The 22,922-nt window shown below is 40.0% G+C and overlaps 1 long non-coding RNA gene across 1 annotated transcript in view; it reads right to left on the bottom strand.

The window, feature by feature from the left end:
* LOC309629816 overlaps positions 1 to 22,792 on the bottom strand; it is a 28,696-nt gene extending 5,904 nt beyond the window's left edge. The window contains exon 1 of the long non-coding RNA XR_014245236.1: positions 3,756 to 22,792. This is a non-coding gene — a long non-coding RNA (uncharacterized lncRNA). The remainder of the gene's footprint in view (positions 1 to 3,755) is intronic.
* Positions 22,793 to 22,922: the final 130 nt, after the last annotated feature.

Genomic DNA, 22,922 nt, shown 5'->3' with positions numbered 1-22,922 from the left:
GGATGACACTTTCACTATGGTGGTGTTATATGCAGACAGCCTGAGAAAAACCTGGAAAGCTGCAAACGTGCTTCCTATGCAGAGCACTGAACTAGGAATCAGCAGGCCTTAGTTCTCATCCCACTTCTGCCAGCTGTGTGACTTCAGCAGAGTTCCATCTTTTCTAGGCTTCTGTTTACTCCTCTGTAACAGTACCTCCCCATCGGGCTGCTGAGGTGTATCTTGAAGGTGTGAAAGCGAACAGTCATTTAGAATCTTTCTGCTGAGGTAGTTACTGTGACTCATCTATAAAATAAGGGAGTCAGAGCCATGAATTTTATACTTTTCCCAGCCCTAGGATGCCGACTCTGGGAAGGAGGGAAAGGGACAGAGGGTTCTGAGCACATCACCTGGGCTTGTTTGGTTAGCTGAGTAGATAAGACTGATGGCGGCATCTTCTGTTTCAGAACCTTGTTTGCGAGATATGGATTTGGTAGCCGCACTGAGGCAGAAATAGGAGAGGAATGAAGGAACATCAAGAATAGGCCAGTCATCTTTACCCTGAGGAAAATGGAAGGAAACCAGTGTGGCCAGGAAGGGTAATAGCACCAGGGAGAACCACCAAATATCTTGGTCATTGGTCCAAAAAAACCCAAAATGTGCTGAAAAATAGGGTGGTGAGACTCAATCATTGCAAGACTCTGTATTTTGATGAGATGGCAGTAGGGAGTCATTTGAACTTTATTTGTGGTCATCCTGTCTGGAGAAATTTAACTTTGGTATCATGTTAACCCTGAACAGCCCCCTGATTTAGGCCATGATTTTAATAATAGTTACTATGCTTTTTCTAGGAATAGCTATGTGCAAAGCACTGTAACAGAGAAATTCGTTCTCTCAAATCCTCATTACCATGCTGTGGGTGGGTAACATCACTGCCATTTTACTGACGAGAAGACAAGGGGGGGAGGTTCAGCCCCATTCCCGAGGCTGACTGCTTAATACATGGCACAGCCAGGATGCAGATTTTGGTCTGTTTGACTCCACACTCAAGCTTGTTGTATGCCACTTTTCTCTACACTCAGTAATTCTTCTGGAGGTGTTAAGGTTTAAAAAACTGGTTTTTACTGACCCGAGTGCCAAGCCTTGACAGACCATTAAGAGAAGTAGGAAGAAACATGTCACTGAAAAAGGAGTTTGAAGTTTATTACATTAGTTGTCATCCAAATAGGTTTTGGAAATCACTTATCTAATTAGCCATTATGATTATTAGTTGTTTCTATGGAAACAACTCTTATTACTCAGAATAGACAATTGTTGATGTGCTTATTTCTGTACAGCCTAAACGTCAGCATCACAGTTCTGGCAACAGGAGGAAGGATTCCTATTCTTTCGGTGTGACGTCTGTAGGTTACCCTGAGCCCTGTCTTGTTAATACTCATACTGGACCACCTCCAGCTCAGCCCTCATCAATTTCGTAGATGGAGAGCAGTGACTCTCAAACTTGGCTACACATTGGAGTCATTTGGAAGTGATTGTCCACTCCCAGAATATCAGGATCCTGGAAGGTGAGACGCAGGTGTCAGCATTCTTAAAATTCCCCAGGTGTCTCCAATGGACATGTAAGTTTGAATGCCAAGGGCTCTTAGTGTAATCAGTCGCAAGTATTTCTAGGCAAATACGCACAAAATTCTCTCTCCACAGGCATGCCAGAACATGAAACAGTGACTCTCAAACCAGGTTGTACACTAGAAGCACCTACGGAGGAAGGGCTCAAAAACCCAGTCGTGCCTGGGCCCCATTCTCACCAGATGTTTTATTAAACGGCCCCTGGAGGGGGCTGCTCAAACATCAGTATTTTAAAAAAGGCTTCCCGGCCATGCTAGTATGCAACCAGGTTTTGAACCACTGATTCACACCTACTAATCTTGGGAGGAGGCCTCCGGCCCAAGTTTATTATGTTTCCGCTACATTAATTTCCAGTAAGTCTTGATGCTTTTCACCAGACATCTTCCAGGTTCTGACATTAAGAGTTGAGTAGGGAAAAATTCAATTTAAATAAGATTTTCCAGCAGCATAGGGTTGAACATCTTGCCAGCCTGAGTTATTGAATACCGATGCTAGCAATTATTGAAGAAGAAGCATAGGGGTATCTGTGAGGGGTGGGGAAGTCTAATTTGGTTGATCTATTTGGCCTGTTTCCTACAATTTGAAGCCTTATTTCCCTCATAGAAATGAAGGGTTTAAAACAACAAAACAGTGACCATATCACTTTATATTAGAACATTAAAAATGAGCTGCTTAATAATGTAAGATAACCATGCTTGTATTAACTATTCAGTAGTAAGCAGCTGTCTATAATTTGAATTTCTTCCCACTATTTCAGCCCAGTGGTAATTCTCTCTGCTTTTAGTGCGTGTAGCTTTCTTGTTTATTCCCTTTCCCTCTTCAGATTGTAATAGTGCTGAGTCCACGGTGGCCCCTTCATCATAATGAGAGAGAAGTTTTCTAATGACTCAGATTTCTAAATTAAACCTAAAATGCTTACTGTAAAGATGCCAGGCACACATGCATCACTGTTGCTATACAGTAATATAATTCAGACAGAAATTATCTTTGCAAACGGCAATCAATTTTTGCTACTACTTCTTGTTTTCTTGACAGTCTGGTCAGTGGGCTGTGGAAAAGTGCTTTTACTTGATTACTTACACTGTTGATAATCATTGTGGTTTTTGGCAGAGCTAAGGCATTATTTCACAGACCTGCACTGCAATGAGGAATGGGTGTAACTTTAAAATACAGCCAAAGTTCCTGTGGCTTTAGCCGACACCAAGGAATGTACAAATTCAAGCACATTTCTTATGAGACTTCATTTTTTTACGGTGGTTTGCCATGGGCCAGTCCACACATGGGGACAGGGTAAGCAAATATGGAACCATGGAGGTCTGAGGTTCCCCTGCACCTCAAAGAGTCTCTTGCTGTGGAGGCCTCTGGGAACACTCTGTATATCTCACGTAATGCCCAGGACACATATCCTTCCACTTGGAGCTTTGAGTTTGAAAGGAAGGACACATGTTTTATATATATATATATACACATACACACACATACATATAAAATCCAAAAACCTGTGGTGACACTGTGTTATCTTCCAAAGGCAGAGAGACCCACTACTGCAGGCTGAATGCTTTATCTGGATCTAAATTTTGACAAAGAAATGAAAGAAACAGAGACACGAAATGTGGCAGATACCTTTTTGGAAGTGACATTATGAGAATAAAGAAGGATGGATGGAAGCAGAAAGAGCTATATTAAATGATTGCTTTATCACTTTTTGCCAACTCCTATCCTTGACTTTTAAAATTTTTAAGCAAATCAACTATGCCATGGTTGAATGCTTTTGGAAGAAAATGACTCTGATTAGTCCAAAACCACCTCAGCAGGCAACTCAACGGTGAGAACTGGTTTAATTTCATAAAAAATCAACACGAGTATCATTTATAAAGAGGAACACCTGTCTTGCTAGAACCTAAACTAAGACCTCTAATTCCTTTTACGTAAGTCATTGAACAGCTGTCAGATATGTGAACAAATTTTGGACATTTGAGAACTGTGACTTTGAACTAGTGACCTGGAGGTCCTTTGTCCTTATTATCACTCCCCTGAGCCATCTGCTCTGGCAGACTACACCGTCAATATAGAAAATGGCATCACCCAGTTTTGAGAATCCATCGTGTTTTCAGAATTTTCAGTATTTTTCTAGTTCAAGTGGTACTTACTTTTGATTGCTTTTGGTCTTGATGTCCCCATCCTATTTAGTGACACCACCATCCACCAAGTCATTAAAATCAGAAATCGTCATTATCTTTTAGTTGGTAAGCCTTGTTAATCTACCTCTGTGCCTCATGAATCCTTCGTCTTGTCTGTTACCATCACCTGACTTCGGGCTTCTTCTTGAATAGCTCAGGAGCCTTTTAGCTCATTCTCCCCCCTGCCCCACACACATCTGTTCTTCACTTTGCTGCCAGATTTTCATCTTAAACTAGAGATCAAATCTCATTGGGATGCTAAGTTTTTCTGTGGCTCCTCAATTACGTTCCGATTCCTTATGTTATCCCTCACCCCCATCATCTAAGACTGCTCTGGCAGCTCTGCCTCCCGACTCACGTATCTGCTCTTCTCAGCTGTAGCTCTGCTGGGTTGCCCTTCCTTCTAATAGCATATGTAGGATCCTTCCATGTTTACAGCCAGTTGCTCCTGCTGTTTGTCCTGCCTTTCTCTTTTTCTTGAGTGATCATAGTTCACTCCTCTTGCAAGGCCCATATCAAATGTCCCTGCTCAGAAGTCTTTCCTGTCTCAAGAGAGATGGGATACTCCTTCCTTCTTCCTTTAACACTTAGTGTATCTATTGTCACACTCCTCCCCAGGCCAACTCATTCCACAAATATTTGTGTACTTACGTGGTTTTAACATGAGTTCCCTGGGACATCTTTTTCACTCTTATCTTCCCAATAATTAACACTGTATCTGTCCAAGGTAGGGGCTCAATCAACATTAGATTGAATTAGGATTATGGAGCACAGCCTTTCTGCATGGTAGCTCACGGGAAGCACTGTAGATTGGGTAACGGAGATTCCAGCGCAATTCCTTATCAGGTCTGCCGTTACATATTACATGGGTTGATCTGTATGCCCCTTGAGTTCTTTGTGAGCTTAAAAATTGGGAATAAGCCTAAAAGTGGACAACTATTTCTCTCCTGTACCGTTTGCTCAGTCTGGCCTCTTCATAACTCCCATACCTTCTAACCTCTTCCTCCTGTTATTCTCACCTTTGCTCTTGTATCTGTACTGTCACAGCCATTCCAAAGGCCAGCTCACAATGCACCTTCTACTGCCAACCTTGCTTGTGTCTTCCAGTCTGGATTTTCTCTTTTGCTGAACCTCTCTAGGACTTTAGAATCTCTTTTCCACTATTCAGCATTTTATTACATACAGTTCTGCACTGTTTGCTAGTTATTTGACTTGGTAAGTTTTTTTCTGCTCAATTCAACTGAGAACCACTTTAGTGTAGCTTGAAGTTGTTGCCAGCAGAGGCATTCCAGTGTCTCTCCTGGAGGCCCTGGCTCTGCCATACCAGATATGTAACCGTGGGCAAGTTTTAAAAACTGCCTAAACTTCAAATATAAAATGGAAAAAATAATAGTGCCTATTATTGTGCCTGACAAATGTCTCCGTATGCGACAGTTACTATTATTAAGAACAGTTTTAATCAGAACCTGTTGAAACTGATTTATCTTCTTCCCAAAGCCTACATAAGTAATGACTGATACTTTGAAGTCTTTATCATGTTGCTGGACAATTATGATGATTAGTTTGGCAAAAAGTCCCACCCTGCATGGTTCTTGGAACCATTCTTCCACAAGGAGTGCAGAACAGCCAATGCAGGCACTGACACTGTGGTTTGTTCAGTGATGTCTTGTGGACCAAATGAACCACAAGAGCTTATGAATTGTCCTAAAACACTCAAAATGTGATTCATTAGACATTAACTAATAAACTGAGTATATTTTTGGTGCCATCATACCCAGACTATAAGGTCATTGAAATAAATCTGAGGCATATCTCCTGAAAGATGTCTAATCACTCCTCTGCCAGAAGAAAAAAAATACAACCCTGTCTCTTCAACACAATAACGTAGGAAGTATTTGTTTTATAACCATTCCATTTTGCTTTCTTAATTTCTTGTATCTCATCTCAGAAACTCAGAATTAACATGGCAAAAGTCCACTGTTTTGAGTTTAGGAAAAACAATATAATTCTTCTATATCTTTCATAGACTTTGCTTGTTGGGCCAGAAGCCTGACTCATTTTGACACAGCTGTACTCTGAACTTACATCACTAGTTAACATTTCCACTTCTAGGCATTCATTTGGCTTATTTGTTCCAGAAAGTTTTCTGTTCCCTGATTAAATGTTTCACTGTGCTGTACCCACAGATTCATAAACTATTTCAGTGGCTGATTTTTCAAGACTGTAACTTAAAGAGCCCGTGACCTATTGAAAAAGCTTCATCTTTTTTCACCATTGGAAATGAGGCCTGCCCTGTACACAATCTCAATGTAAGTTAGGTTTTATCTTTGGCTCTAAACTTCCTCTTGTGGGGCTGTTTCCACCCCTAGGGAGCTAAATCTGCAAGATTCATCTGGTATCCCATTCTTAATCTGGGTAGCTGTATCCTAATCCTTATTAAGGCATTAATAGTTCATTATGAGTTGACTATTTGCACCTGAAGCTTGTGTGACTGAAATTTGTAAATATTTTAAGACACCTCCCCTCCAAGAATAAAATTATAATGACAGGGTGAGCTGGGTGAATCAGGTTTTATGATAGTAGCAATTTTATCAGTTATAGTATTTGGGGCAACAGGCCTAGATCCTTATTTCCCAAATTGAATTTGTCTTGTTGGGATCTATACTTACTATAGACTTCTGTTGGTATGTTTCCCATGAAGAATGACCAAGAGTCAACTAGTTGGTCATTGATTTGGAGTTGTTCATTGATTAAAACATGAGCAGTACAGAAGAAACAAGTCTGTCCACAGGAGAAGAGTTAAAAGCTGGTACTACTCACTGCAGGGTGGTGTGAGGAACTGAGAGCTGGGACAGCACAGGAGCATGATGCTGGTGACTGTAGTTGTGCTGGTGAGACATGACATCTCTGTGTGGAAACATCTCTCTATTTCACAGATGCAGAAACAGGATTACCCTGGTTCTGGTGACCTCATGTCTTTCACTTCTCTCTGTGCGTCTATGAGATTCAGGGTATGGGAAGGATGATTTCCAAGTGTCCTTCCTTTTCACTTTGATCCGTACTGTCTATTAGGACAGTTTTTGTCCAGTATACTAGAGATGCTTCTAGTATACTAGAGAGAAGCTTGCCTGTAATGGACAAGCAGGATGGGGCTGTGTGGGGCAGTGAGATTGGCTGGAAAACTCTCTGAGCTGCGTGCCAGGTTGCTCTGCTGACATCTAGCTGAGGCCAAACAGCTCTGCTGAAGGCCAGGACCCTGACTTAGGAAGGGTGGGTCCTGAGAGCTCACTGCTGTGACACATAGCCAGCCAGGTCACTGGTTCCTTGAGTCATGTTGCCACTTGCTGCTCCACATCCTATCCTCCTGTTCTCAGGCATGCCCAACGAATGACTGGGTCAACAGTTGAGGTCTATAAATCTGGCAGACCTTTTTCAGGGATTAAAGGGCAGCCCATTCTGTGGCTACTGTGGTGCCTGGCGTGTTCCCTAGGATGGTGGTGCACAGGAAATACACTTCTACAATAGAGACTATCTAGTATTTTATGTTAACTCTGGTGTATGGTTCCTATGGAATATTGGTAAGATGAGGAAATTAGAAGGCATGACATTTTAATACATGTCATAATATCTTTAAAGGATGAGAAAAGCCTCTAATTAGCTAGCACCTATTTGGAATGAATCCAGAAGTCATGTGTTACCTCTCATAAGACATTGTTAGAGAGCCTGGCCAGAGTTATACTCCTGCATTTTTAGAGTACTTATAAAGTAGAGTGTTTTCTCCATGAGAATGTGAGTTACTCTGGGAGACTTGGTTATTTCTTCTTAAGAGTCTAATAGCATTGTTCAGTAGAACTTATTGTTATAATGGAAATGTTCTATAATTAGCCACTAGCCTCATATGGCTACTGGGTGCCTTGAAATGTGGCTAGTGTGACTAGGAACTGGATTTTTAGTTTTTTAAATTTTAATTAAATAGCCATATGTGAATATTGGCTACCATGCTGTATAGCACAGGTCTGGAATACTACTGCCTGGCTTATGGGAGGCAGACTCAATCATTGTCTGTTAAATTGAATTGAACTTACCATACTTCAGGGCACTTGCCATGTGTTTTTCAAATTTCTAACATAATTTATTCTCAGTAATTCTAGATTTTCTATTCATATGACACTTCAACTAAAAACTTATTCTACATCTGGACCTAAACCGTCATTATTACTAGAGCAGTGTTTCAGAGACCCCAGGGCTTAGGGAAAGAAGAATCCCCACAATGATGCATAACAGTTCTGCTGTTTCCATAAATATACTTTATAGATCCTCTCTGCCTTCCACAGTGCTTCCTAGATCATTTCCCAGTGAAAGTAGGAAACTGGATAGTTCATGAATATTTCCACTTTCTCTCTGCTGCTGGGGAGGAAAGAGAGTAAGTAGCACTTGCCATTCGGAGATGTCTGGGTTTGAATCCCAGATCTGTGACTTTGGAAAAATCATTTAAATGTTTATAACTTCAGTTTTTCTTATCAAATGAGAATGAAAAGAATTCTTTCTGCCCTAGGTGTCTTTCAGAGTTGAAGTGTCAGAATCTTTGATTTAAAGTGTGTGCAAATCTTTCTGAGCTGTGAAACACTGTACAAATATTTATGGCTATGGCTATTGTTGTTATCTCAGTTGAAACTGAAGCATTTGTATTGGCCTCCATGGCATATTTTTCCATGCCCGAAACTAATCATTCAGCCACTGCCTCTGATCGAGCCTTATCACTGAAAATATTCAGGATCTTAATATACTACATTGTATGCCTCATAATCATGAAGTTACATTTGTTAAATGCCAGTCTGCATGGTATAGAGCTGATCTCTGTGTAGTAGATTGGCTAAATGAAGCCAATTTTCCTGTGACAGGAGAAAATTTGAAGAGTTCCCACTCGTATTCAATATTGGCTTTATGATATACTTGCTTCCTGAGATAGGGAGATATTTTGGTTCTGGTCCTATCTACAAGACAGATTCATTGCCTGACTTACAAAATTTATTTAATCTACTTATAGAATGTCTAGAAAAGAAACTAAGTTTGTGATAGCAATTTTTGATCTGTCAGGTGATTGTGCCTGGATTTCTTAATCTGCTTTTAAACTTGAAGATCAGGGGCATACCTAGTTCTTCATTCTTTCTGAAAACTGTGCTCCTGGAATCAACTGTTTAGAAGTATAGTACATTTATAGTGAGTTGCTAATTTAACTCACAGTACATGCAGATGCACAAGGAAAAATGCAGCTTCTTTATTTTTCTATAGCTGACCGGATCTTTCTCTTGAACTTTTAATTTGTTTGGTAATGAAGAATGTAGTAGTTATCAATTGCTGCATAACTAATTACCCTAAAGTGCAGCAGTTTAAAACAACACACTTTTATTATCTCATGATTTCTAGGTCACAAATCTAGGTGTGGCTTTGCTTGGTCATCTGGTTCAGGGTCTTTCAGAAGGCTACATTCAAGGTGTCATCTAGGGCTGGATCTAGGGTGACTAACTGTGTGGGATTGCTCAAGACTGAGTGGTTTCTTGGAATGTGGAACTTTCAGTGCTCACACTAGGAAAGTCTTGGGAAAACTGAAATGAATTGGTTACTTTAGTTGGATTCCATCTGAAGTCTAGACTGAGGGACAATCTGTCAAACTCTTCCATGTCAGGTGGCAGGATTTAGTTCCTTGTGAATTGTAGGACTGAGGGCCTCAGTTCTTTTCTGGCTATTGTTCAGAAGCTTCCCGAGTTCCTTGCCACATGGGCCTGTCCACTGTGCAGCTTACAACATGGTATCTTGTTTAATCAGAACAAGCAGAGGAGAGAGGAAGAGAGGTGAGCAAATTGGAAACCAAATCCTCTGTCAAACCAAATCTTCAAAGTCACAACCCAACAGTTTTGCTGTATTGTTTGTGAGAAGCAAGTCATTAGGTCCAAACCATACTCAAGCACAAGTACAAGGCCATGAATGCTAGGAAGTGGGGATCACTGGGAGAAATCTTTAGAAGCTGCCTACTACAAAGGGAAAAATGTAAAATTTAGCCCGGTTTGGCAAATGTGGGTAACAGTAACTTTCGGGTAGTCATTCAGAATTTAAAAATTTTTTCTCTTTCTTTTCTGAGATGGTTTCTCAGTATATGGCAAGAATAAAGCCTTCTGACCTGATGGCAGTGGGAAAGAGACACCTCAGACCCATCCGTACTCTCCCGGCTTCTCTGTTCTCTGCAGTGATGTCCTTTTTATGCCTGGTAGCTGCCGCTCAGCAGCTGAAGTTAGCAGCTGGTGGACACACGCTCTGTAGTCTTGTGGTTCACTGCGGGCTTGACTGTCCTCTCTGCTGATTTGGTACCACTTCCATGCTTGTCCCTTCCATCTGACCCTCTAGCCTAGCAGACTCCCCTGTGGCCCCTTACAGTGACCCTCTGGTAAGCTCTCCACCCAGTATCATCGGATATAGCCTGCTTCATTTCTCAGGGCATCTGGAAACTTCTAGACACTTTTGATGTCATATGAGGGCTAAGGGAGTCTCTGAAGGGTTAAACTGAGCCTCCTCCCCCTGCATTCCCCACACAATCATGTTGTACAACCAGCATTCCTCTGCTGCAGCCATTCTGTGGCAAGTTGCTCTGAGTCCCAAATGGGAAAGGAGGCAGAAGCACCTCTCTGTCTATGTAAATCCCATTCTAGGCTCACATCCCAGTTTTGGGGGGAGGGGTACGCGTGGGGTAGGGAGGAGGCTATGATGCTCAGGCACATTTGCAGCCTCCTGTGTTCTGTCCTGCGTTCTCTCTACCCTAGGCCCATGGTGAGACCCCCCTGGTGGGCCCGGTCTGGCTCTTACTGTGTTAAATGAGGTCAGGGCAACGTGGAGTGGTTCTCTTTTCTTTCTTTTTTTTCTCTCTACCCAGAGCTTGGCTTTCATAACTGTTGTCTTGATGTGGATTTGTAAACGTCGGATTTATGACTCAAAGATGATCAATGGCCTGTTTTTCCTTGGAGCAGTAAGCTTTTTGGCTAAGCTGGGATGCCAGAGCTGCAGAGGAGCATAATTTAAGGGGGAATACATATTCAAAATGCCAAAAATACTATCCTCATTATATGCATTGGTTTTTACAGCTGCAGGTGACCTCCTGGAGTGACCAACAGCCCTGGCTTAGGGGTTCAAGGGCCTACTCATTCTAAAAACAGAGGACTTATTTTAAAAAAATGTTTTTCTAGTCGCACTGCTAAGAATCCAGTATTTTACTGCCAAAAAGATAGGTTTTCTGGGGTTAAGTGAGTAACCCCACACATTGAGAGAGCTGAAAAAAAGCGTATGTGTATGGAGATGGGGGTGCTTAAAAAGGGAACAAGGACAGAATGTGAAATGTAGTGTGCAGGGAAAAGAGAAAGCATAAAACGTATGTTGTGGGAACAAAATGGTTAATAATTCTTCTCTTCCCAACCCTCCCAAGCAGCTGCATCCAGGGGAGGGAAGTTTGCCATGGAAACACAGGAAGTATCAGAGATCTGGGCAACAAGGGAAGCTTTTCTTTTACTATCCAAACTGGAAGTAGCTCTCTTCCCACCAAAATGCCTGGGGCTATACAACACTTCTCTTTGCTGTGGCACAGGATGTAGAGACTGAGTGCTATTTATGGCAGCAGGCAGCCAGAGATAGCAGTTTGTAGAACATACTTGGAGAAAGCAACCTCTGAAAAATAGAGTTGATGAGGAATTTGAATTAAAAGTGAGCTTTGAGTAGTTACAGATAGAGAGATGGCATTAAATAATTGGCATTAAGTCTTGACACGGGAGAGTGGCCACTTAAACCCAGACAGAGTGAGACACAGACACATACAGAAAGAGGCTCAGCATGGGGCAATGGATCTGAAAGAAGAAGGACATGTAAATAGGACCATGGCAGAGATACTCCCCTCTGCCACAACTGGCCAAGGGTTATGAAAAATTTCTTAGTGATGAGGGATTGTAAGTTATCATCAGCCCTACATTGAATTAAATACACACTAAACTGCAAATAACATTCAGCTCAAGTTATTCAAGTGTGAATTGTTTATAGTTCTTTTTCCACAATGGAGTTTGAGTCATTCTCAATGCATTCTTTTTTATTTAATTTTTAAATGAAATCTGCAGTTAAAGACCCCTCCTGATAATGTTACATCTGATTGCTTCACGGGGAGGATCTAAATAATAAAATTTGGGTACACAGTATGGGCCAACCAGGCCAACACCTCCCCTTACAGAAAGCAGCTAACGGAAGCTAACCCCCACCTGGATATACCATGCTTTACAAACGCAGAGGACAAAGGGAAAGGCAAGAGATGAGAGAGACTGACCAGGATATAAAATCAGAGTAGGAAGTGCAGAAAAGAGTGAGCATGTAAAGGGTAGCGTGACTATTGCAAGTCAGGAGAGTCTGTAAAGCCATGGATGGATCTGAGAAGAAGGAACTTGCATAAGTTGTATGTATTTTTGCTTTTGGTTGAAGAAAGAGGAAGGAATGTTTGGGTGAGGGAGGAGGGATGGTTATGGTAGTGGGCAGTGTTCTATCCTGGCTCCAAAGACTGATGGTACAAGCCCCCTGGAGAGAGAAATTACTAGCAAAAGCAGAAGAAACTGTTTTCCTATGTGACCCAAGTGGAATGGTGGAGGACTTGAATATTGTTCCTCTCAGGCATCCTGAAGGATTGCTGCTACTGTCTCATTAGAAGACAGCCTTCTCCTGGGGGAGCACCTATAACTGAAGTAGTGATGAGGCATCGCCCTCAGGTGACCTCTGGAGGCATCTGCCAAGGTGGGGGGACATCTGGATCAGAAGAGGAAGCTAAGGGGGGCATCCATGGTGATGTATCTGTAAGAGCTCATGTGGCACCACTTGAAAACATCTAGTTATAATTAGAAAGTTCCTAGGATGCTGCTTAAAAATATGGAGTCAGGTATCAGTGGTACTTTGTGTATTTCTATTAATATGCCCCTTCTGTACCAGGTTCTAGAAGCATACTATTGTCTCCATTTAAGTAGTTAAGAAACTGAGGCTTTGCAGTTAAGTAATGCATTTACTGTATTAAAACAAGAAGTGTTAAAGTCAGGATTTAAACCCCGTTTATCTGCTTCCAGAGCTTACTCATGTTGCCACCACGCTGTAGGAGACCCTCTAGGCTCCTCTACCAAGCTAATACAGTCCCAGAAGCTGTTAAAATAAGAACTTTAAAAGGGCAGGTCATGTGCCAGATGTTACACATTGAAACTTGGGATAATGGCCAGATCAACTAGAAAGGTCAACAGAATCCTGAAAGCAGTGGCTCTGGGTACAGACCAAAATCATCTCTGGTTATGGGAGGAGGAATTCTTTGTCTAAGCAAAACTCAAATATGGGTAAGTTTACTAATGGTTGTTCTTATGATCAAGTGTTTAGGCATTATGTGTGTTAAGGGTGGGCACTGGTTCACCAATGGTTGTTATCTTGGTCAAGTTGCTTCACTTGCCTAAGATCCATTTTCCGTCTATAAGGTGAAGAATATGAAAGCCTCTGTTTTGTAAGATTATTGTGAGAATTCACCACAAATAAATACTGTGGCAGATTGTATTTTCCAAAGATGACTACACCAATATACATATCGCAATCCCACATGAATTTCTTAAATGTGACTGACATCCTCTCACTAAAAGTTGAGGTGTATATTCTCTGTTTGAATCTGGGCAGACTTGAGTTCTCTGATCAATAGATGTGGCAGGAGAGATGCTATGTGACTTCCAAGGCTCAGTCATGAAAATGATACAGCTTCCATCTGTTCCCTTTCTTAGGACACTTGCCCTTAGAACTCAGCTACCATGCTGTGAGGAAGCACAGACTGACTCACACGGAGAGGTCAGTGTGGAGCACAAACACGGCCCCCAGTAGACAGCCACCACCAAGCACCAGACGTCAGTGATGAAGCTTTCAGACAGTTTCAGCTCCTAACCTTTGAGTTTTCCATCGGCAGCTCCAGATGTCAGAGCAGAGACCAGCTGGGCCTATTGTGCCTCCATCCAAATTCCTGACCCACAGTATCAGTGAGCATGACTCGTTACTGCTCTGTGCCACTGAATTTGGGGGTAATTTGTTATGCATCCGTAGTTACTGGAACAGATTTTGATACCATGTAAATAATACAAAAGAAAAATAAGATAGCCAGGGAATTTAAGTTAACTCATTTCCTGTTCATTAATTTAATATGCATTGCTAGACCAAGTGGACTCAATCAAGAGTCAATTCTGGAATCTAACAACTTAGTAACCAAATTGTCAGGGAAATACAACCAAAACAGAGAGGCACAGTGATACTTTCTATCTACCGATTAAACATGGTCCCTGGTCCCTTTTAGCCTTTGACAGAGGAAACAAACTTCTGTTTACTGATCTCTAACAAATGTTTTAGCTGAGTGCTCACTGACTTACTCTTAACTAAAGCTCTATTCAGGAATGAGGAAATTCTAATAAGTAGCTCAGGGGTGGCTAACCTTAGCTCTTGTAATAATAATAAAACTTTGTAGGTGGTCTTACATGGGGGTTTTTACATCCTTAATGTCAAGTGGGGTTTATTAATGCATTTGTATAGGCTTAGCATAGATGCGTATAGTAGCCATAGAATATAATCTGTTTGTGTTTGCTTCTGCTCGCAGCTGTTGAGATATATGAGTGTATGCATATCAAAGAGAAATATGTGTAACTGAGGATGAAACAAAGAAACCAATGACCACTTTTGGCACCTATGTACTTGTATTAAGAAACACAGTTCTGGGATAGAACCCGGAGAGGATCTGTAAATTGGCCCTTGCCCAGTTGCTACGTGAATACATGGCAACCATCTCACCCTTGGAGAAATAAATGCCATGGAAGCATTGGGCAGGCATAGAAAGACATTATATAACTGCCGAGGACTCTGAAGGTCTAAGATTTTACTCTACTTGCAAGCTAACAGGTTAGCCTGCTGTGGTTTCAAGGATGCTAGTAGAGTTGAGACCGAGCCAGAGGCAAAGGACAGTAGGTTACTCACAGCAGTAGCAGATGCCAGAGAATCGGCATTTTTGCACCAGTTCCCAAGCCCAAGTTCTCATGGGATGTCTTGAAGAGGGCAGACAATACCTGTGAACGCAGTGGGTTTGTTACAGAAGAACAGGGTTTGTTAGGGAACTTGAATCTTGTATAATATGCAGTCAGCATGCTTGACCTTTGCTTCAGGGAGAGACATTTTCTTTATTATACTAACTGGACAGTAAGCATGCCTGCCTTTTGCTTCATGGGAAACACTACCTCTATCTTCCAAGGTAGTAAGCAAACCTCATCTTTGCTCTAGAGGAAGATACATGTACATTTCAAGGCTGTTTGCTATACGAATATCCTTGAAAAAGTAGTTCAGAACAAAGGGAAGTCAATATCTCTGCAAACAAGATCTGCAGAAATATTGAGATTCAAGGAAAACTGTCTCCCAATAATAACCCCCAGTCTTGAAAGATCCAAAAAAATTGCAAAACAACTTATGGTTTGACCAGTGATTAAAGGTCAATGACATCTATATGCATCAGGGAAAGTAGAGATAAATGTGCACCATAATTTGGATTTGCTTATTTTTTTCCCTCTGGACTGTACTTCACGGTGGTCTGCATCACTGGGATAGCAAAGATAACCTTAAAAAATTCAGTTTCCCTTCAGTTCAAGTCTGTCTTTTCATACTGGTTTGGGGACTAGGTGGCTATTGACACTCTGAGCATCATAATTCACAATGGCACTGTGAAATAAACAGAGTAGGTGTTTATTCTCTCCAGCTGATGAAAGAGGAAATTAGTCCATGGCTGGTATGAGGGAAGAGAACACAGAGTGACAGGTTGGTAGTGGCAAATGCAGAAAGATAGTAAGAAAAGCTGAGTTTCTGAGACTTGCCTAAAATAATCAAGGGGCCTTACTGGGGCTCAGCTGCTTTGGGTTAGAGAGGATGTTAATCACTCACTGCTTTCAAATCTGTTCTCCACCTTTTCACTGCTATGGTCTGCTAATTGGCTGCATCTTTGTGAAAAAGAAACTAGACAAACTGCTTATTGGCCCAGGGAGATGTCAAGAAAGATTGCTTTTTGCCTGAGCTCTTGCTGGAAACAAAAACAAAATCTCCTTGACAAATTAACATCCAAAATATACCATCTTTGTGGTCTAGAAATCATGATACTGAGAAATTTCATATAAATTGATCTCCGGCTAGTGAGTTACCAGGGACCTCTGGAGAAGCAAATACAAAGCCACTCTGAAGGACTACGTTCACAGCCCAGTTTGCAAAGGATTCCAAAAGATTTTTGACTCAAGATGAGCTCACAGTACAAAATTATGAAACAGGCAGGGTAAGACGAATTCACCATAAGCAGTAACTTGAGATCATAGAACATTGTGATAGAGAAAATAAAACGATTTTGCTTCAAATAATTAGATAAAAAGAAATAGAACCTATAAGAAAAGAATAAGATAAAATGAAAAATATATAGGAAAAGTTGAAAAAACAATCAAATAGTTGAATTCTGCTGCTGGCCAAGATGGTATAGCCTATTTCTTAGTGATTACAGCTAACGCTCTATACAAAGCACAAAAAACAAGTACCTGAAAACCTGAAAACTTAGCAAAAGCAGACAGATTGGGGAAGGGAGTCAAAATTTGAAGAAGTGACCTATGCAGATGTAAATTTCTGATTTTTTCCTCTTAAGTTCTCCATCTTGCGTTGAGATGGGGCCCCAGTTGAAGATCTGTAGCTGCTTCTTAAACGGTAAGATAAACCACACATTTCTGGCCAGCAGTTCAGAAAAAGGGACACCAGAGAGTGTGTAGGGAATGTCAAAGGAGAGAGCTGAAGAAAGGGACCCCCAAATATGTGTTTGAACCGGAACAAATTCCAGGCTCATGCTGGACCTGCGCAAATATGAGGCAGACCCAAAGCAGTATGGCAACAGCTTTGAAAACTGAGCTGATAGTGGAGCCATTGTCCAGGGACAGTGAGACAGACTTGCATTCTAAACCTAACTGGGTTGATTGCCTGCAAAACAAACAAATACTCCAGGAGTTTAGCAGGACCTAATGTCTTACAACATAACTCATTATGTCCCACATACAATTAAAAATTACACAACATACCAAAAACAAACAAAAAAAGGCCCCAGGAAAATGTGATGAATTCTCAAGGGAAAAAGACAATAAAGATAAAACCCCAAGATGACCCAGAGTTTAGAGATCAAAGACTCTAAATCAGCTATTACTATGCTCCATATCAAGATAGAAATACTCAGTGAATGGAAATATAGAAGTTCTATGCAGATAAATAGGAAAATATAAAATAGAACCAAACAAATTTTAGAACTGAAGTACAATATCAGAAATTAAAAAAAAAAAAAAATCTATGGATGGGCTCAGTAGCAGGATGCAGATGACCAAAGAATCAGTGAACTTAAAGATAGATCAATAATAATTATCCAATCTTAACAACAGAGCAAAAAAAAAATCACCTAAAAAATGAATAGAGGCTTAGGGATATTGGAGACAATGGCAATATGTGTAACATTTTCATCATCTGAGTTCCAGAAGGAAAGGAAAGAGATTGGTGCAAAAATAATACTGAAGATATAAGGACTGAAACCTTCCCAAATTTGAGAGACACAAATTTACAGATTTAAGAAGCTCAGCAAAACCCAAGCAGGGTAAACTCAAAGAAAAATGAGCCCAGATACATCATAATCAAATTGCTGAAAACCAAAAATAGGAAAAAAAACCCTTGAAATAACACATTACATAGAGGGAGACAAGAATTCGAATAACCAAAGATTTCTCTTAGGTGATGGAAGTCAGAAGACAGTGGAACTGTATGTTTAAAGTGCTGAAGAAAAAAGTACTGTCAGGGCTTCCCTGGTGGTGCAGTGGTTAAGAACCTGCCTGCCAGTGCAGCGTACACGGGTTCGAGCCCTGGTCTGGGAAGATCCCACATGCCACGGAGCAGCTGGGCCTGGGCGCCACAGCTGCTGAGCCTGTGCTCTGGAGTCCGTGAGCCACAACTACTGAAGCCCGTGTGCCACAACTACTGAAGCCTGCATGCCTAGAGCCCGTGCTCCACAACAAGAGAAGCCACCGCAATGAGAAGCCCACGCACCGCAACGAAGACCCAATGCAACCAAAAATAAATAATAAATTAATTAATTAATTAAAAAAAATACTGTCACTCCAGAATTCTATATTCAGTAAAAATGTATCAGGAAGGAAAACCAAGAGTTTGTTACCAGCAGATCTGCTTTAAAAGAAATACGAAAGGAAGTTAATTAGGCTGAGAGGAAATGATACTGAAGGGAAACTTGGAACTCCAGGAATGAAAGAAGAACAATAAAAATAGTAAATATCTGGGTAAATTTAAGGCTATCCTCAAGTTCTTTAAATTATGGCAGTTGACAGCAAAAATTATAACTGATGGAGTTTTCAATACATGTAGATGTAAAGCATTATGACAGCTATACTATAAAAGGGAGAAGGCAAACAGACCTATATGGTTGTAAGGTTTCTATATTTTACTTGCAGTGCTAAAATAGTAAATCAAAATAGACTAAAAATTAGATATGCCATTTTGTTTGTAGGGCAGCCGTGAAAAATTATGCAAAGGGCTATAGTCCAAACACCAACACAAGTTTAACTGGAATACTAAAAAAATTAAAAAATAACCAAGTAAGTTTTGTAGAGTTGTAAAATAGTCATTGAAATAGAAACTCAGAACATGGTTTAATCATCTGGTTAAAGACAACCAAAGGAAAAAAAAAAATAAATTGAAAACTAGATATAAGAAAATTGTCCAAGATACAGCACAGAGAGATAAAACAATCAGTTTTATAGATAAGGAGAGGCAAATGTCTTTTGAAAGGTTTAAAATTATATCTAAAGTGAAGTAATTGAATAATGTAATCATTCATCAGTCTATTCAGTTTCATCAGTTCACTGTTCATATTTTTAAAAAGATTATAAAATATTTGTTAATGCTTATGAATTTGGACCATCTGCTTGGGATAGGATTTTTCTTTTTATGCACTTGTATATTTGTGTACACTAGAAGGTGATAAAATGACATTGGTGTTTTGGGGTCTGCTCTGAAGTATGAAGAAAACTTGACTATGGTGTTTTATCCAAGGTGTCCTCATTTTGGTGGGCACAAATATCCATTGTCACTAATTCGAGGAAACTGATTCTGTAATTTCTGCATCTACCTGCTGTGAACTGCAAAATTCCTTGGCAACACTTTAAATTCATTCAGCAACTCAAAAAGACATGAGTCACCAGGCAGAATGTGGAGCCCAGCCAAATCTCGGTGGGATCACAGAAAATGCGCTCACCTCTTGCTTTGAGGGAGCTGCCTGCTAGGAAGAGCAGAGGAGCCCCTGGGCAGGACAGCTCCCTGTGGATCTAGAGAGGGAGGCTGAGCTTAAAATGCACTGGAAACAAAATTTGTCAGTGGTGAGATACTTGGTGACTTTTAGAGAATAAGAATTAAGGTTGTCCAGTGTTAGCAGGTTACATGGTAGTCAAACAAGAGCAAACCTTGTAATAAGAAATATAACAAATTTACCATTTATCTAGCCAAGCACTGTTCTTCTCTTTAATCCTCTCAACAACCCTGAATGGCAGGCAATATCATCAACATTTCACTGATGAGGAAACTGAGGTTCAGGCAAAGATGAAGTCAAAATTCTGTGACAGAACTTCCCTGGTGGTGCAGTGGTTAAGAATCTGCCTGCCAATGCAGGGCACACGGGTTTGAGCCTGGTCTGGGAAGATCCCACATGCCGCGGAGCAACTAAGCCCATGCGCTGCAACTACTGAGCCTGCACTCTGGAGCCCTCAAACCACAACTACTGAACCCGCGTGCCACAACTACTGAAGCCCGCGCACCTAGAGCCCGTGCTCCACAGCAAGAGAAGCCACCGCAATGAGAAGCACGCACACCGCAACGAAGAGTAGTCCCCGCTCACCGCAGCTAGAGAAAACCCGTGCACAGCAACGAAGACCCAATGCAACCAAAAAAAAAAAAAAAAAAATTTATATATATAAAAAAATATATATATATGCTCAACTGTAAATGATAGAATACAAAATTCTGTGACAGATCTGTCTGGCTCCAAGGCCTTTCTGTTACAACCTGTATAATTCTCAGCATTATTGATGTCAGTGGACATCTTAATAGCTAACATTTGTTTTCTGTTCAGGTGTTGATAATATATACATATATGCACACCTATAGGAACCCTTGAATTATATCCATAATGAAAAACATTCTTATTTGAATGAAACATAATGCAATGTGGAGTCCCACCATTGTATATGTCATAGATTCACTTTGAAGGAGCATCTTTATACTTAAGGCTAGCTTATCTAGTGAAGGGGTCTGTGGTCAGCTTTAAGGAATAAGGTTAGGTTCCATTCATTACCCTATCTGTTAGTCAGGCTTTGTGTGTGGTCCTATTGTTAGCTTATTCATCGAAGTTCATTTTACACATGTGTGTGCATACACACACACATATACACTATCACTGTCTCAGGTTCTATGAAGTTAAATAAGTCACTAGACAGCTGAGGTTAATTATCTATTTACCCTAGAGCCCAAGTAAGGACAAGCCAATAGGTGATCATAAACTTATGTCCTTCAGAGAACACCAGGCCCTGCTGAGCTCAGCAGCTGGTGGATCAGTCCTGTGTTTGTGCCTTATGCACAAACACAGAAAAGGGAGATGCCTAAAAGGTGTGTTTCAGGAGATACTAAAAGGCCATCTTTATAATACAACACATTCTGTTGGACAAATATTTATCTAACGAGCCCTGTGTGTTAGGCAATGCATCAGGCTCTGGGTGCAACAAAGATGAAGAAATCAAAGTCCACGACTTCTCAGCTCTCCCCATCCAGTCACAAAGAAGGACCAGAAACAAAATAATGGAGCTGTAACCATCAGGGTTGTAGGCTGCACAAGGACCCAGGTCAGCACATACTTAATGCTGTGGCGTGAGGTGGGAGGAGAAAGCCATGGAAAGCTGTAGGAAGATATTAGAGTTGGATTTCATGGTTGAGTTAGAATTCATCAGGGATACGAGAGCACAGAGCACTGCATAGGGAAGTGTGAGGGCAGAGCAGTGCCAGTGAACTTTGCTCCTGGCCAGTGGGAAGGAGTGTGTGGCTTGAGCTTGGGAGGGTTTGGAGAGGATGGGGTAGAAATGAGGAAGCAGAGGCTGGAAAGGGTCAAAGGCCACATCGCAAGGAATGTGGCTTTGTCCTGTTGGCTACAGTCAGGGTGATGGTGAAATTTATTGTTTAAACTGGGACTTTTTTGAGAGTAAAAGGGAGATGCTAAAAATCATTGGAATTAAAATTTTTTGAATATTCATTGATCATCAAATTGATTCTATTAAACTTTCTGAAGAGAAAATTCTAAAAATATAAAAAAAATTTATCTTGTATATTAAAGCAAAAATTAAAAATATATGAACAATAAAAAATAACATGAGCGAAAATTATTCTTGCTATAGCCATATATTTTAATCTGCTTGTTTATAACTATCTCTAACACCATGCTGTTAGTATTTTTCTTAGAATATATTTTTCAATATAATCTTATTTTTAATGTTTTAACAAAACAGCAAAAAGCTGCTTAAAGCTCTGCTTTATGGTATGTAGATTAGAATGTTTGATAACTCCAGTGAACACTTATCTTTTCTTAATTGAGAAAATACTCTCCCTTCAGGCACTGGGAAATGTTCAAACAAATTATGCTAAATGGAGGATATTCTCAATTCCATTTTTTTAATATTAAAGTGTGTAAACATCTCTGGCTGTTTTCTTCTTCTATTCAGTGTACCTTTCTTCAATAATTTTTTTTTTATAAAATAAAACTCATCAAATAAGTTGTCTCTGTTTATGATGTTTTAGAATTTTTGCCAAATATAAATGTTGCAAATTATAGCCTTTCTCAATTTCATTCCATTTCAGAACAGAATAAAATTTATCCAATGAAAAATAGTAACTCTACCAAATGACACTCCCTACAAGTAATATATTTTAAAGGACAATTATAGAATTTTAAAAACTGAAACTTACGTACCCTTTAAGCCCTTGTCATTTAATTAATTCAGTTTTTCCTTTACTTTTGCAGGGTAAGTTTCAATGACTTCCTTGTTGTAAGCTTTGTTTTTAGTAATCAAAATTCACTAAAAGCTTCAAAAACTGAAGTTTTTGGACATTTTCTTTATTTCCAACTAATCTTGAACAAAATGCAAACAAAAATTAGAGCACATGTTTATAAAAAAGTTCAATTTCATTGTACACTTAGGTTGACATAAAAAAAACCACAACTATTCAAAGGCTCAAACATTTCTACCATCCAATTGAATGTAGGCAGCAAAACAAGAAAGTATGTATTGCCATGTGAAAATTTTTTTGTCTTCAGTACCTGTCATTACAAGTTTTTATGCAGTTAAATCATTTAAACTATGTATATAAGTATACATGTGTAAAATTTGAGAACTACAGTTCTCAAATACTATTGTATTTTAAAGAGTAAGATATCATAGCTTATTTTGACAAACTTATGAACTATATGTGTACCACAATCAATTCTGAGTTCTGCGTAGTTCCAGTCTTTTTAATATGTTTCTTTAGATCTTTGTCTTTAACATGATACTGGGTTCCATCAGTTTCTAATTGTTTTACCACAACAAAAACAAATAATTACTTTTAATATTGAAAATTTTAACTCAATTTACAATAGCATCTGCAAAAATCAGTTGTTTCAACTATGCCTGAATGAACTACTTTATTTCGTAAGTCGATGAAAACAGTTGAACCACTTTTGAATTAACTGATTTTTCTATTTGAAGCTGAATGCAAAACTTGTACTATTGAACTATTTGAGGTTTTTCTTCTAATGGAGATAGCACATTGACAACTATCACTTTATTTATTTATTTATTTTTTTAAACATCTTTATTGAAGTATAATTGCCTTACAATGGTGTGTTAGCTTCTGCTTTATAACAAAGTGAATCAGTTATACATATACAATATGTTCCCATTTCTCTTCCCTCTTGCATCT

The sequence above is a fragment of the Balaenoptera borealis genome, assembly GCF_965194805.1.
Source record: "Balaenoptera borealis genome assembly, chromosome: 5".
NCBI classification, from domain to species: Eukaryota; Metazoa; Chordata; class Mammalia; order Artiodactyla; family Balaenopteridae; genus Balaenoptera; species Balaenoptera borealis.
Note: the sequence above shows the minus strand (reverse complement) of the source record. Positions and strands in the feature narration are given on the sequence as shown.